The sequence below is a fragment of the Drosophila bipectinata genome, chromosome 2L (genome assembly GCF_030179905.1).
Source record: "Drosophila bipectinata strain 14024-0381.07 chromosome 2L, DbipHiC1v2, whole genome shotgun sequence".
In the NCBI taxonomy this organism is placed as follows: Eukaryota; Metazoa; Arthropoda; class Insecta; order Diptera; family Drosophilidae; genus Drosophila; species Drosophila bipectinata.
The window spans coordinates 24,991,286-25,003,491 of NC_091736.1; positions in this window are offsets into that span (position 1 = coordinate 24,991,286).

Sequence of the window (12,206 nt, forward strand, 5' to 3'; positions counted from 1 at the left end):
ATAGCTCCCATTAAGCTAAACGAACAAAAGATCAAGACGTTGGGGTCTAAGTTTGGTAGAAGTAGAAGTTTGGGACTCTTTTCAAATTTGTTGTATAAGAAATCGGCCATCAATATCCGATATTTGCAATACATATCCGATATGATGTATTATAATACAAACTGCAACCTAACTGCAGGGCTTTTGAAAGTTCGGCTTCACCCGAATATAGCTTTTCTTTCTTGTTTAAACTGATAATTTATTATAGACCTTCTTCATCAATAAACCCTAATCGAAAGAAGAAGGCACCAGCAATAAACTGTGAAAAATATGTTTGTGATAATAACCCACTTAACTGGGATCCTCGCAATCTAATCCGTTAAATATATTTAATAAATTTTGTGTATCGTAATTGTATGTTAATTTTAAACAAGCTATAGATAAAATGTAAGAATAAATTTAATAAAAATTATGTTTGTATTAATTATTAGCGTTGAGCATCATTATTTGTGTAATTCATACAACTTGTGTAATTCATACAATTTGTATACCTGGAGTAGAAGGGTGTATTGTATTGCAATTCAAGTTTTACATTTTATTTTTTGAAATTTTTTTATTAGTTCCAAAGTGTTTTAATGGCTAATATTTACCTACAAATCAAAATCGGACAATATTTAGAGGTGTTATAGGCTTTTTATTCTGTTTCCCTACTGAATATGTAGTATGGTCGTAGGGGAGCTTCGGTTGTTGTTGTTTTCCCAAGCGCAAAATTATGCAAAAAATTTTTGCTGAGAATCCATACCTTTAAATATTAAAGGAAATGAGTAACCGGGTATAATATAGTCGGGAAACTCAACTATACTCTTGTTTCTTATTAAAATTATTATTGAATCAGCCTTCCTTTTTTTCATTTGAATTTTGACGAAAAGATAAGAAACATGTACTTAAATCGCTAATATATAATTTAAAACGCAGCTTTTTGCCATTACAAAGTGCCGGGTCTGGCAGCCGTCTATGATTCGGGTAGGTTAGGTTAGGTTGAGGCGGCGATGAGGGCCGGTTCTGACCCCCATCCACTTGAGCCGCTGGGGCTCCTTGTGATACCGCACAGGCATGGATCCTACAAGAGGACCTCTCCCTTCCCTCTACTTATGTGCCCAAGGGTGCTCTATCCTTCCTGAAGCGGCTCGCGGTCCCATCCAGATTTACGGATGAAAGCTACGAGTCTGTGTGGAGCGACCTCCGCGAGGTCTGTAAGGTCTGTAAGTATAGCTGCGCCCAAGAATTTGAGTCGGACACAGGAGGTGTGCGACTGTCTCTTCCTCTTCTTCGTCCCCACAGCTCCTGCAGTAGTCATAATGTGGCACCGCTAGTCTAGCCGCGTGTGCTCCTATTAACCAATGTCCCGTAATGGCCTTGATCGCCAGACTACAGTCGTGCCTATTCAGGGCGATAAGCATCATTGACCTCTTCCTAGATCGGATGGGCCATATGATTCGGGTAACTTAGTCCAAGCTTGGATAACCTAACCTAAGTTCTGGCAATGATGTCACACTTGATTTCTTGCATTGCTTGTCACATTATCGCATTATCATTTACATTATCTGGCCTCCGATCAACAAAGGCTCCGTGTTGTCCGTCTTATTATTATTATTTTTTTTTTTTTCTTGGTCTTTCAGAATTTGGAAATGGTTTGTGCATCAATAAGAGCATCAGCTAGCATTCCTGTATTCATCATAAAGTTTAGAGGCCCAGACGACCGAGGGGCGCTCGAGAAACGATTTGTTAGTACATATTAATATTAAAAGGGTCATGCAGTGCATATGTCGAACTACAACGGCTAAGGAACAGAGGACTAAAGTTTCGAGTCCTTCTATTAGGAATGTTAAAATTTAAGCGTGTTAGTAAATGCTGGCTATCTACATCCCCGTTAATAAGGTAATGCAAAAAGTCTGCTACTGTAGGATGGAAGCTGAAGATTTGCATCCCAGTATAGACCTCTAAGTGCAAATATTAAAAAGTTCTTTTGTACGGATTCTATGCGGTCCTTATGTACTCCATATTGGAGACTCCAGACACATGAACCGTACTCTAGTATAGGACGGACCAAGGAAATAAATAATGTTTTGGTTATATAGGGGTCATTAAATTCTTTTGACCACCTTTTGATAAAACCAAGGACTCCTTTAGCCTTATTAACCATTAAGGAAATATGGTCGGCAAATTTAAGTTTGATGTCTAATAGGATGCCGAGATCATTAACCTGGGTTAATTTTTCTAAGGCAATCCTATTAATAGAATAAGTAGCTTGCAGAGGGCAAGAACGATAAAAAGACATATGTTTGCATTTTGATCCATTATGTATTAGATAATTAGCTAAACACCATTTTTGAAAGTTATTAAGGTCAGACTGAAGACTGCATTGGGCAGAGATGGATTTGTACTGAAGACAAAGCTTTACATCATCTGCATACATAAGAACTAGAGAGTTCGTTAAAGCAGGGGGCAAGTCGTTTATAAAAAGCTTAAATAATAACGGACCAAGATGACTTCCTTGAGGGACGCCGGATGTAGCACGGACCAGACGGGACTGTATGTTTTTAAATAAGACTCTTTGTGTCCTTCCATCTAGGTAGCTGGAGATCCACGTTAAGAGGTCTTTAGGAAAACCCAGCATATTCAGTTTACTCAACAAGAGTGAGTGATTAACTGAATCAAATGCTTTGCTGAAGTCTGTGTAAATTACATCGGTTTGATGTCCCTTACAAAAGCCATCTATGACAAAGGATGTAAACTCCAATAAGTTTGTGGTGGTGGAGCGACGCTTAATAAAGCCATGCTGACAAGGAGTGATAATCGAAGAGCAAAGGTGTTGCAAATGAGGGGTAATTAATTTTTCAAATAACTTTGGAATTGCCGACAAGTTAGAGATGCCTCTGTAGTTGGCAGCCTCGGACTTTTTCCCCTTTTTATGTAGGGGAATTATAAATGATTCCTTCCACTTAGGTGGAAAAATCGAGGTTTCCAAAGATAAGTTGAAAAGTCTTAGAAGAGGTTTGCACAGAGCCCTGTCGCAGTATTTTAGCACACAGCCTAGTACTCCGTCGGGGCCTGGCGAATAAATGGGTTATACCATTAAAAGACCAGATAATAAGTTCGGCAATGGCCTGATCCGAAGTCGCAGAGGAATTTTCAAACATAAGCAGGGGTGCAAAAGAAACGTGTTTACGCTTAGTGTTTACAAAATTATAAAACTGCTTGGATCCTGAGTAAATTGAATCCGGCAGCGGTCAATATAATTCCTGTAACATTCAGCGTTATGCACGGTAAAATTCGACCGAGCTAGTAGGTATCTTGAGAAATCAACACTACTGCAGGTTTTTTTATATTTAAGTAAAAGCTTATTTTTTTTTATTTTTTAGGTTAGTGAGGCACCTTGTAAATCAAGGAGGATTTGTTGAAGCGGACGGATATTTCCAAGGCACACATGAGTCAAAAAATGTATTTAAAGTAAAATAAAATTTTTCTAAAGTGACATTAAGATTAGTGCACGCCAGAATATCAGACCAGTCAAATGTATCGATAAGGCTATTAAGTTTCTGAAAATCAGCTTTACGGAAACAGCGAATCTTATTTACCACGCTCGGAGACATCTGATCGATACCAGGAGTGGTTTCGATTGAGACCTCCAGCGTGGGGTGATATGGATCCTCTGGGGATGAAAGGGGAAAAGCTCTGGAGAGAGCAGTACCATCAGGATCAGATACAAAACATAAGTCCAAAAGCCGACCTAGCGAATTTCTAACATGATTGATCTGACCTAGGGACATGTCAAACATGCCCGCGGTGAAGTCACGGTAAGTTATAAGTGACAAAGATGGTGAGTTATCGACGTTGGACCACTTTAATTCTGGGATATTAAAGTCGCCCACCGCTACGAGTTGGTCACGATCCGTCATAAGATTAGAGACGTATCGAATAGCGGACAAATGCTGCCAATATGTAGACGGTTCAGACATAGGAGGTATATATGAACATGTAATGTATAAAGCTTTAACGGACATAGTGATTTTAACGCAAATAAATTCTATGTTACCAAACTCTTGGGATTTCACCTCTTCAGAAGCAAGAGTAGTGTATACAGAAATGAGGACTCCACCTCCTCTTCGTTGAGATCGATCCCGTCTAAAAGTGGTGTACTTACTTGGAAAAACTTCGGAGCTAAAGATCTCCGGATTTAACCAAGTTTCTGTAAATGCTATTATATGGGATGCAAAGAAAGAACTATCAGAATATAGCTAGGGGAGTTTTCTACGTAGCCCCCTAGTATTCTGATAGGTAAGAGTTAGTGAGGAAACTAGTTTTTTGGGTTAGTAGCCAAAGAAGAGGTGGAGGGTTGGTCAGTGGTTCCGATATTGGGAAGTCTCGCTCGCACTGGTTTATTAACTTTTTTCTTCACGGAACTATGCTGATGTTCTTGGACAAAAAGATTCTCTGGCCAAAAACTGGGAGAACTGGGAGCAAGAAGACGTGCGCCCCGTATAATTATATTTAAATTTTTGTATGTCCTCCACCTTTACATCGGCTTTAGTTTTGGCTTTGATATAAGCCGAGATATCAATCTTTGAAGTATCAGGGGCAAGCCGAGAAACAAATATATGTTTTGATGGAGGAATCACCTATAAAGGTTTTGGTGTCGCAGGTACGAGAACTGCAGCATCAGTCGGTGCCGGTGGTCCGGACTGTGGAATACCCTTTTGGGTGACTCTAATGGGGGTTTCGTTCCCTAGGACCTGTGGCATCACTTGAAGGGATGCCATGGCGGACATATCGGACAATTGCTCATTATCCCTGAGAAATTCTGACGAATTTTTCTCAGTTCTAGCCCTTGGGGTGGCCAGAGATATAAGCGGCTGCATTAATGTCGGCTGAGCAGGCTGAGGCGGATCAGAAACAGCGGATTTCTTACGCTTAGGGGACTCATTTAGCAGCTGAAGGCCACTAAATTGAGTGTCAAGCGCACAGAGCTGGTCATTGATTTTACGAAAATCAGTGATCAGCTCTTTAAATCCATTTTTGGTCTGTCTCATGAACGACCTCATTTCGCCTTGCACAGCACGACAATTTTCACAACAATAATGTATCCCAGACCTACGGGAAGTGGCATCCAAAACTGATGCAGTGAAACCGGCACACTTAGCATGTACGACGTTCTCACATAGCCAGCAATGGATGGCAGGTTGGGATGAAGAAATTGTCTTGTTACAAGACTTAATGGCACAGACAAGTTTAAATTCCATTTTATTTATTTTTTTTTAATATCTTTTACTGTCCTTACTCTTCAGCTCTGTTTTTGGTATGGATTCTAGCGCTTACTTTAAAACCAATATTAAGTTTCATCAGATCAACTTCGAGGGTAGCCTAGATGGATAGTGGGCGCTCCTTATTCTTGGTGTCCTTGGTTCGATTTCATTAGTGGGCGATTGTTTCAAGTTTTAGTCTTATGATTATTTTTATATTTTACTTTTGTTTAATAATTTTTTTAATAATATTTTTTTTTTACTTTGCATATTTACTTTATTATTATTATTTTTAATTGTCTATTCAAATTTTTGTAAAAATAAGTGACCGTGACTCCTTTGAAATTTTATTAGCCGGACATAATGAAAAATTAAACAATTTTACAATTGTAAAATTAAAGAAAAATATTACAATTAAAGAAAAATAAAAAAAATTATAATTATAAAATAAAGAAAAAATTCAAAGTCCTTACGAGGATTTGGGCCAAAACCGAAAGAGCACGCCAAGTTCGATCAAATGTCAAAGTTTTGATCACTGTTTTCTTCGATTACCATGGCGTGGTGCATCAGGAGTTCTTACCCTATGGTCGTACGGTCTATTAACAGTATTATCTGGAAGTTATGCGCCGTTTGCGAGAAGCAATACGAAAGAAACGTTCAGAATTGTGGAAACAGAATTAATGGCTTTTGCATCACGATAATGCCCCTGCTCACTCATCTTTGCTTGTGAGACATTTTTTGGCCAAAAACAACACGACAATAAAGCCTCAGCCTGCCGGATTTAGCACCATGTGACTTTTTATTGTTCCCGAAACTAAAAAGACCTATGAAAGGACGGAGATTTGCAACGATTAAAGAGATAGACTGCATCGCTGGAAGAGCTCAAGGCTATACCGAAAAGTGCTTTGAGGATTGGAAAAACCGTTGGTATAAGTGTATTGTATCTGAGGCGGATTACTTTGAAAAGACTAACATAAATATTGAAAAATAAATTAATAGTTTTTCTTAAAAATACAAAGTCACCTTACTTTTTAAACACATCTCGTATATATGTATTTCAAATTTTTTGGACCAATTTATTTCAATTTGGATTGGCCCAATTTTTATGGGTATTTTTTAAATTTTTGACCCAAGGTGCATTGGAAAGGAAGGCGTGGCCCGATCGGCACAAAATTGTCCAGACTTTGCATATATAATAACTATATGATTTGCCAAGTTTCAAGTCTGTAGTTAAATTTTTCTAGTTTATGCAAGAATACTGGGCGTTGGGACCAGTGTGCAGGGTTGGTAAACAGGGTTGTGCAGGGTTGTTATGTATAGTTCTACACCTTTAACGTACATACCGAGCCGTATAAGAAGTCAGTACATGTGAAATTATATTCCACCTAGAAATTACCTATAATCTACATCTAATAGGACCTAATAGGAGATGGGCCCATGCCTTGTAGCAGCCTATATAGCTACAAGGCATATAATTAGAAAATACCTGCCCTACCTTACTGGCAATTCTAAAGAATTCTCAAGAACAGCCAGTATTTATTGTCAACTACGAGCAACAAACTTAACGATCCGGATTCAGCAACCAGAAGAACCGTATGAGGTTGCAGAAGTGCCTTAAGGGACCAGAAATAGAGGTTGTTCGAGAAAAGCTGATGACGCCCGCCACGGTCGGTCAGGCCATGGAAGACATCTTATACTCAATCTGCAACAAAACTTACAAATACAACCAACCATGAAACCCAACTACATAGAAGCCTTGGTTTGCTTGACACTAACGGTCTAAAAAAATTCGCGCAACAGTTAAAGCGGTAGGTCTGAGCACCAATCTGAATGTCCCTTTGCTACTCCAAGAATTAGTGTACAAGCTGCCGTTTGACTTGAAGATGGTCAGGGCAAAAATTAACGCAGGAAGCCAGGCAGAAATATCGCCGTTTTTGATGATTGGTTGTGCGAGAACACTGATGGCAGTGTTCTTACACAGTGATTCTTACACAAATGATGACAGTGATGGCACGAATATAAAGTTAAAGATAGAAACCAAAAGGTTATACTGATGGTGCACAACGATAAAAGCAACCATTGAGTCTGCCGTATATATGATCGAGTCTAGGGAAAAAAGGCATAGAAGTCATATCTCTATGAGTCATAAAAGTCGGATGAAAAGGCGTGGGAGAAATGTTTCCAATGATAGACAAAGGTTTAGTATGAACTTTGGTCGAATCAAAGCTAGCTTAGAAGCTCGCCATCAATAGTCCCTTAGATTAACATTATCTAGACATCATCTATCTGTCTTATCTCTTCCTTCTTCTTAAGCGAACGGTCGTGTTGTTTTGTGCGCACAGCCTTTATAATTTATCTTACTGTAAACCAGTGTTTACTCACTTAAGATTTGAATTTAGAGAAACTTCACCTTAACAAAAACCGTAACGCTTCGCGTGTGCTGTGGTACGTTTGGATGCGAATTAATAATTTTTTATCTTACCGCTTTTTCTGCAGTTTTCTGTAGGTAAGTACCTACATAATTTTTGCTACTGTTACAAATAAGAAAAAATAAAATTTATAATATATATTTTTTTGTTTGAGTTGTGAATTGAATCTTATTATACCCTTGCAGAGGGTATTATAATTTTGGTCAAAAGTGTGCAACGCAGTGAAGGCGACATCTCCGACCCTATAAAGTATATATATTCTTGATCGGGATCACCTCCTGAGTTGATATGAGCATGTCCGTCTGTCCGTCAGTCTGTCTGTCCGTTTCTACGCAAACTAGTCTCTCAGTTTTAAAGCTATCGTCTTGAAACTTTGCACACACCCTTGCACGCAGTATATAAGTCGGAACGACGCGGATCGGCCGACTATATCCTATATCTGCTATATAACTGATTGATCGGAAATGGTATAACTTTAATGTTTTTAAAGATAGAGAGTTCAAATTTGACACGAGATCTATTTTTGGCAAAACAATACGACATGCCAAATTGCATAAGGATCGGCCGACTATATCTTATAGCTTCCATATAACTGAACAATCGAAAATGACCCAACTTTCGTATTTTTAAAGATAGAAAGCTGAAACTTAGTACAGATTCTATATTTGGTAAATTAATCCGACCTACCAAATTTCACAACGATCAACTGACTTTATCTTATAACTTTGGTATTTTTGAAGATAGAAGCTTGGGACTTTTTTTTAGATATTTTATTTTAACTAATTGGTTTTATTATGATATTCTCATAAGGATCGGCCAACTATATCCATGTTTGCAATATATATGCGGTTTTAACTGCAAGGGTATATCAACTTCGGCTCCGCCCGAAGTAGGCTTTTCTTTCTTGTTGTTATCTGTATTTATTTTTATATTACTTCATTTTTCTATGCCTATTACCTTATATGGTCCCAAATATTTATTTTCTAGCTTATGTGCTGTGTCATTTCTAAGCATAATTAATTCTCTTATATTAAGTATTAGGTCATTCTTACCTCTATCGTATTCTATCTTACGTTTATTTTTTTCTGTCTTTATCATAGACTTAGCCCGTTTATGAGCGATTTGCATTCTAAATTTGAATTCCCTTGCGTAATCGTCTATATTGAAAACAGGGCCTATTACTTTCGATTTATTTAATTCTTTGAACTGTTTAGTAATTCTTCCATAAAAAATCTCGTAAGGACAATAATCGTGTACCGTGTTAAAACCAATGCTCGCAAATAACAGTTGACCTGTTTCGGTCTGCTCACTAACACAACCGAAAAAGACGATACTCGTGTGCTCTAGCTCTAAACAGAACTTTTATTTGCTCCTTGTTTTGTTTTTGGTTAACTGTTCTCCGTTTAGAGGTTGTTTTTATGCTCACTCAACTACACCTAGAGAGAGAGCGATTCAACTGAACGTAAATGGTCTTTTGTCTTTAGTATCGTTTTAATGACGTTTAGTAACAGCTTTAACATATTTATTTAATCCTAACATTATATTTATTATTTATTCAGTATTTAGCTTAACAACAAGTAGAGAATTTAAAGTTTCTGCACTTAAAGAGCTTTGTCGCTCGCTTAAAATGTAGTGAAGCGCTTAAAAAGACTTCTCAACTGTCACCTGAGTCGCTGGTACAGCCAGTACTATGTGTGCGAACGCACTCAGATGGGGCGACTGGAGTTTTATATCATTAAAAAACTGCAAAATGTTCGCATTCAGTGGCAAACGTCCATGCATAACGTCGAAATTTTCTATGTCACCATAGATTTTGACCAGTTTTGTAGATGCAGGGTCTTCTTTAACTTCCGAGATTGTTTGTACGCCATCCAAATAGGAGGAAAACAGAGACTCTTCCTTGTTAGCGCATTTATCATCGTCGGATGTGTACTTCTTCTTTTGGTCCTGGATATCAACCTCGCATGAACATGAGCATGAGCATGATATCAACCCTAGAACATATTTTTTGCAATGTTAGTTTAGTACAAGTGTGAGTTTCTGACAAGGACGATATACTTTGTTAAAACATTTAATAAAAATTAACAACTATAAAACAGGACCTAAACTTCAAACACACGTAGCCTTACTTGCTTTAGCTCCAATAAACGGTGTGCTATTTTTTTTAGATTTAGCTTTGCTAAGAATTTTTGCTGGTCATTAAGGATTCAATTAACGCGTGGATCAATGTAGATTGCAGCTAATTGCACTATTTTCAAGCAACTTACATTCTCGAATTCTCATCTGTCCTATTAATTTTTTTTTAATATAATTTTGGCTTTTTTTGCACTTTAGTTTAAGCTCCATCCATATTATGAAGAATTCGCAGTATACTAATTTTGTATTTTGCAACTTTAAGGTCGCTTAAGGTCTTTGAAAGCATCAATATATACTTCCATCCAATCCCAGTCCGTTTTAATACTAATGCTATGGTGTACAGCAAGGAACTCTTTTAAATCTAACAATTTTAAAATCATTATATATGTAGAGTTCCATCACGTAACAACTTTGAGACATGGCACGTTTTTTTGCCCTCGTTTAACCAACGTCTGGTCAGGTTGAATATTTTTAAACATTCAAAATAATATTAAAAAATCTTAAGTTTTCACTTACCTATTCGTTTCTGTACCCAATAATTTAAAATTTTGCGACATGATGAAACTTGTTTAAGTGAGGGGCCGTGGTGCCGCTCAGCTTTTGGATAAGAGCGCTTCCGCGCTGAAGAGTGCGTCCGCGCTGAAGAGCGTATTTACGCTGAAGAGCGCATCCGCACTCGCCCCTCTGTGCACTCTCTCTTGCTCGTTGGTTGTCGTCGATCGTCTTTTTTTGAACTAGTTAAGTTTTTAATCCTTTGGAAGCAGCCCAATAAAGCTGACCGCGTTATTTTTCAATTTACGAAAAGACTTCTTACTTCAATAAATCTGGGATCTTTTGCGGCAGCAACGCCCCCTACACATTTTGGTCCTTCGAGCCGGATATTTTGGATATTTGGATATTTTCTACCAGCAGTCCAGGCATTGTTCCGCGAAAAGATAGTTACGAAATTTTTTCCGTCTCTCTGGCGGTCTTCAGCAGTGGTCCGAACATTAAATTTCGTTCACACTGCTGCAAGATTGTTTTTCCCTCCGTGTCAACTCCAAGTCCGAGTTTTCCAACACAACGGCAGTTTGAGATTTTCTACTCTTCATCGTCTTCAAATTCTGCAAATTTTTCCATCCGTCTCCGTTTTGTGTGCTGCCCATATTCCTCGCCGTTTTCGGCCTCTCCGTTATCCATTCGCTTGCCAACGCTCGAGGCATATGTGCATCCACATACATACATACGCACATACATACTTTTTTGGTGCAATTAATCCGCGAAAAATTCGTAAGTGAACAGTGAAATTGTGTGGTGACAAAAAGAAGGCATAATTAATATTGGCCAGCCGGTGTGAATTAGTTCCGGAATTTCCAAATTCACCTAACAGTCCGCCGCTTTCGTAATATTTGTTTTTTATCTTCCCCAATCAGTGTCACTTTTTACACCACATAACTTTTCTGTTCCCCCGATTATACAGTCCACTTATTAACACTCCACTGTGCCAACATATGCCCCACATGCCCTTACATATATCCGTACTTGCGTGCATGTCCATATATTTCCAAATATTTTCTGCCTCCGATTTCCGGAAATATATAACCGACAAAATATATACAGTCATATACAGTTACATATACCATTCACATACACTTATCAACATTCCACTGTGCCAATTTCAAGAAATATATAACTGATAAAATTACATAAAAATCAAATTTTATTTAAAGCGCCAATTATAAAACGCCATTTCACTACAAATCCGTGATTGTGTCGCTTAAATTCACGACCTAGCTGTGTGTTGTGTTTTTTGGTGCTGTTTTTTTTCCTTTGGGGTACGTACAGGGTGCCGACGGCATAACCGGCTGCGTAACAACTAACTTCAACCAACAAAATAAATTAATTATAAATTTATATATTTATAATTATAACCACCACAATTTATTTAATTAATATTTCCGTTCGAACGAAGGGCCAGTTTTGTTTTAAGTCTCCTTTCCGGCCACTCAACAATTAAAATTATAAAAAAAAAAATTAATAATCGAAAATTTTTAATAATCTAATTATCAACCTTCTGTCTGAATAGCGCCGCGGTTTCATATCCACCTTTCCGGCTTCGGGATAATTAAATCCAATTAATTAAAGATTAAGGTTTCAATTTTGTCAATAAATCCGACAATTAGCTAAAAATTAATTATTATTAATTATTTATTTTCTTTTTTTTTTCGTGTTAAATCCAAGTCAAGGTCAAGTCCACCTTTCCGGCACCGCAAATTCAAAAATAGTTAAGAATTCAATATCTAAGTACGAGCCACACTTGTCGAAATGAACATAAATAGACCGTCATCAATTTTTTTCCGAACGAGCACGAATTTTCCGGTAC